The 5,010-nt window shown below is 38.4% G+C and overlaps 1 pseudogene; it reads left to right on the top strand.

Moving 5' to 3' along the window:
- The first annotated feature begins 484 nt into the window (after window positions 1-484).
- LOC121148250 lies at window positions 485-605 on the top strand (annotated as a pseudogene).
- The last annotated feature ends 4,405 nt before the right edge of the window (window positions 606-5,010 follow it).

The following is a 5,010-nucleotide window of genomic DNA, read 5'->3' as shown; positions in this document are numbered from 1 at the left end:
CAATGTTTCTTATTGTCTACGAAGAACTCCTCTTCCTTTTTTTTTTTCTTTTTTTTGATTGGTAGTTTAGGCTGTGGTTAGGCCTTGTGCTTGCATCTCAATACACGTAAACACTCTTCCGGTCCCAGTGTGGTAGCCTGGTAACTGAAGTCCTCACCTTGCATGCACCACAGTCCCATATGGACACCGGTTCTTGCCCTGGCTGTTCCACTTCCCATTCAGCTCCCTGTTTGTGGCGTGGAAGGGCAATAGAGAATGGCCCTGTTCTTGGAACCCTGCACCTGTGTGGGAAACCCAGATTAGGTTTCTAAATCCTGGCTTATGTAAGGCTTGGCTACAGCCATTGCAGCCACTTGATGAGTGAACCAGCCGATGGATCTTTCCATCTCTCCTGTGTGTAAATTTGCCTTTCCAAAAAACTAAATAAATCTTCAAAAGGAAAAAAAAAAAAAACCTTTGCATTGGATTACTATTTATATCCCTTATCGCTTCTCGGCCTTCTGGCTAAGATCAAGTATAGTATCTATTCTTATCAGTTTAATATATATATCCCTTGCCTATATTCCTTCTGAAGTATAGTATTTTTACTTTTCACTTGAACTTTTTATTTAGTGAAACAGTCTTTACTTATAATCCTGATTAAAAATGTTATCTCAAAAAAATTAAGAAGTTATTAAAGGAAAAAAAGCAACATAAGAGTACTAGTTAAAAATAAAACTAACAATTTTTTTGAAAATTATTATATTAATTCAGTCTTTATTTGGTATGTTATCCAAATAACTGTTACAATATCAGATATATATTAAGCACAGGTAATGAAGTTATTGAAAACATGGTTTTTCCTTTCTAACATAAAAAGTGGCTGTCTCTCATATCCTGGCAATTGGGAAATGAAAAGTAAGAAACTGCTACCGGATTACGTTTTAAATTCTAGCTTAAAGTGCCTTTTTAGAAGCAAGTACTGGAGCGGGCACTGGAATCTCAACTGGGTGCCAGTTAGAATCTGAACCACTCCACCTCCAATCTAGCTTCCTGCTGATACATGTGGGGACCCTAGAGGAAGTTCCTGGTTCCTAACTTCGGCCTGTCCCAACCCTGGCTGTTACAGTCAATCAGGGAGTGAACCAGAAGATTAAAGATTACTCTCAATGTGCATCTCTTCCCTTGTCTCTGTAACTCTGCCTTTAAAAGAAATAAGTAAATATTTGTAAAATGCAAAATTTTTGTAGATGCATATATAAACATTTGTTTTTACATTGTTTTATACCTCAAATTTTTGCTTACAAAACAAATATGTTATTCTCTTTTATTGGTAGAATACACTCATAATCTTGAACAAAAGAAGCAAACTCTCAAAAACTGTGGAAGTCTTTTCTCAGACTATATCACAATAAATTTAAAAATCAACAATGAAGAGTGATAAAAGATAAAATCTGTTGAACATTGTTACAGCATTTACAGCAAATCTTTATGTTAAAGAAGCATTTTTTAAAGGTTTATTTTTATTGGAAAGTTATACATACAGAGAGGAGAAGAGACGGAGAGGAAGAACTTCCGTTCATTGATTTACTCTCCAAGTGCCATCCTTGACTGCTTTCCCAGGCCACAAGCAGGATGGGAAGTGGGGACTCAGGAATTAGAAATGGCACCCATATTGGATTTCGGCATGTGCAAGGCGAGGACTCTAGCTGCTAGGTTATGGTGCCGGGCCCAGAAGTACTTTTAAAAAAGACTTTATTTTGAAAGGAGAATGACAGAGGGTGATAGAGACAGGAATCAGGAGGGAGAGAGCCATCTTCCATCTGTTTTTGTATTCTTCAGATGCATTCAAGGGCCAACGCTACCCAGTTTGAAGCCAGGAGGGTGGAACTGCGCCTGGCAGTTCTAGTAACCCTAAGCATTTGGACCATCATCCTCTGCGTCCCAACCACAGCAGCACGAAGTTGTGTTAGAACAGCTAAGTCTTAAACCAGGAACCCATATAGGTTTGAGTGTCACATATTACAGCTTAACCATTAATACTTAAAGTTTTTTTTTTTTGCTATTTATTTATTTGAAAAGAAGAGTTCAAAAAGAATAAAGCTGTTCTGCTATGAATGGAGTATCAAACTTGACTTCCCTAACAAGCCTAAGTTAAATATTCATTGGTCAACTAGATTAACTATAGAAGAATATGCATCATTTCCCAGGGAGTTTATGAAATTGCAAAATTCCCTAAAGGGAAGAGAGAAGACCCAAGCAATGTTTGATATATAATATAAATAATTCTCCAAAGATATCACAAAACCTGTTTTTGTTTTTTTTCAAGTATACAAATGAATGTATATATCTATACCTTAAAATTTATTCAAACTATTGAATAAATCAATACATGGTCTTGTTTATGAATTAATTTTACCCTTTGTTTGAAAAAAGAAGTATGAAATTTGACATAGAATATTCATCTGACATAGAATGCTCATAATCAGAAAACATTTTAAAAATCTTACCTCAATCATATATAAATATTAAGGAAAAACTAATGAGTAATAACAAAAGCATATATTCCACATAATATAAAATGTTGAAAGGAATGTAAAGTGACGTTACATTATTGCTATTTTTAAAAATACACTCTAGTTTTTCTTCCTCTTATTCAGACAAATGGAAGTGCTGCTATCCACTGTCTTTAATAACTACATACTGATTCATGTTCTATAACAGTATCAAACGAAAATAGTAAATAGCCATAAGAAATGTATAATAAAGAGAGGTCATGCTCATTACTGATCTATAGAACTGTTTTTTTTCTGCACCATACAAGACCTACCGGGTCTGCAATAAATTATTGGACATTTTGAAACACATCATCATAAGCAGTGTGGTGAATCATAAACATTATTAGGAAGAGGAAGGGCATAGTCAGTAGTCATTGCATTACTTAAAATTTTGGAGTAAAAAGCTTCCCAGCTACTAAAAGCCAAAGAATTCTCCTAGATGACTTTTCTGTTTCCCCCTAAATGTGCTCAATGTCTCTTGATTTTATGGATGGGTTCATGCCCTTTACATGCCCCAGTGGGTCACAACAACAGATTTTCATCTGCACTGGGTTAGGTGCAATTTTCTTACTGTAGATATGTGTGTAGGATTTCTGATTATGCTCAAGTATTTGGTAACTGCAGTCATTTACTGAAACCTTTCTTTAGATTTACATCATGGCCATGACTGCTCTGCACTGGTGGCTATTTCTTGATAAAATTTCTCATGTGCATGAGTGTGTCCTCGCTCAAGGGTTGACAGCAGCATAACTCGGTTACCCAACCCTGCCCCACATCCTTGAACATGCTATCTCATTGCCCTGCCATAGCTTAGTGTAAACATCAAAAGAAAAGATTCATTTTATTCATTTTAAAATTAGAGTTACAGAGGGATGGAGAGACGGAGAGATTGACCCATTCCCTGGGCCAGTCAACAAATGGCTGCAATGACCAGAGCTGAGCTAGCTTGAAACCAGGAGCCAGAATTCCACCTGGATCTCTGAAAGGGTGCAGGGGTCCAAACACTTGGGCTATCTTCCACTACTTTCCCAGGTGCAGGACTGCAGGTGGAACAGCAAAGACTCAAACCAGAGCCCATATGGGATGCCTGCACTGCAGGAAGTGGCTTTACTTGAGATACCACATGGCCTGGTCCTGAAAGCTTATTTTTCAAGTGGTTTATTTATGTTACAAAGAAGTTAAACATCTTCCCATAGCTACCACTGCTAAGATGGCTAGTGCTTTGATCTTTTCCAAGATCACTAATTGACACTGCAACTGTGGATTCTCAAACACAGTCATGATGCCCTAGTTTGGGTTGCCCATTTCCCTATTCATTTAAGGTCCAAGTTGCTCCTTCTGACTTCTAAGATACCACATGCAGGACTGGCAAACCATCTGGGTGCTTCTTTGAGGCCCAGCTGCTCCACTTCTGATCCAGCCTGTGAAAGCAGTGAATGATGGCTCCATTATTTTGTTCCACATATCCAGGCTCCTGTCTTTAATCCAGCCTTGGACATTGAAGCCATTTGGGGAGTGAACTAGTGATTAGAAGATTCTCAAACAAACAACAAATCTTAAAGCAAGATACCATTTTTCTTTGTTGAACTATCATAACTGCAATGATTAATGTAAATATCCACCATCTTTTTTTCAAAGATCCATGTATTTTTATTGGAAAGTCAGATTCACAGAGAGGAGATACAGAAAGATCTTCTGTCCATTGATTCATACCCCAAGTGGCTGCGATAGCCAGGGCTAAGCTGATCCAAAGCCAGGAGCCTCCTTTAGGTCGCCCACATGGGCACAGGGCTCCACGGCCCCAGGCCTTCTCGACTGCCCTTACACATCACAGGCAGGAAACTAGATGGGAACAGCCAGCTGGGATCCCATAAGGGACCCTGGCGCATGCAAAGTGAGGACTCCAGCTGGCAACAAGGCCACTGCGCTGAGCCTTCCACCATTTTTAAGGAGTTTATTATTATTATTATTATTGCTGCTGCTGTTGTTGTTGTTGTTATTGTTATTTTAATTTGGAAAGCAGAGTTATAGAGAGAAAAACAGCCACAATGGTTGAACCAATAGTGATCCAAAGTCAGAAGCCTATTCTGACTTTGGATCACTATTCTGAGTCGTCCATGTGGGTGAGAGACCCAAAGAACTGAAACATCCTTCACTGTTTTCTCAGGTTATAATCAGGGAGCTGGATCAGAAGTGGAATAGGCAGGACATGAGCTGGCGCCCAAATGGGGTGCTGGTGCCACAGGTGGGAACTTAGCCTACTATGCCAGAGTTCCTGCTCTAAACCTGCATCATCTTTAATATTCATTCAATAATTTTATTCTGAGCATCCATAAAATATCTGATACTTGACAAATATTGGAAATACACTGTATAGTGAATAAGTGAAGCTGAAATGTTTTTAAAAAGAAAGAAAAAGGAGGGGAGGGGAGTTGCATTTCATGCTAGAAAGAGAATTCTAGGTGTAAAGTTG

The sequence above is a fragment of the Ochotona curzoniae genome, unplaced genomic scaffold (genome assembly GCF_017591425.1).
Source record: "Ochotona curzoniae isolate NIBS_2020 unplaced genomic scaffold, NIBS_Ocur_1.0 scaffold_4683, whole genome shotgun sequence".
Lineage (NCBI taxonomy): Eukaryota > Metazoa > Chordata > Mammalia > Lagomorpha > Ochotonidae > Ochotona > Ochotona curzoniae.
Note: the sequence above shows the minus strand (reverse complement) of the source record. Positions and strands in the feature narration are given on the sequence as shown.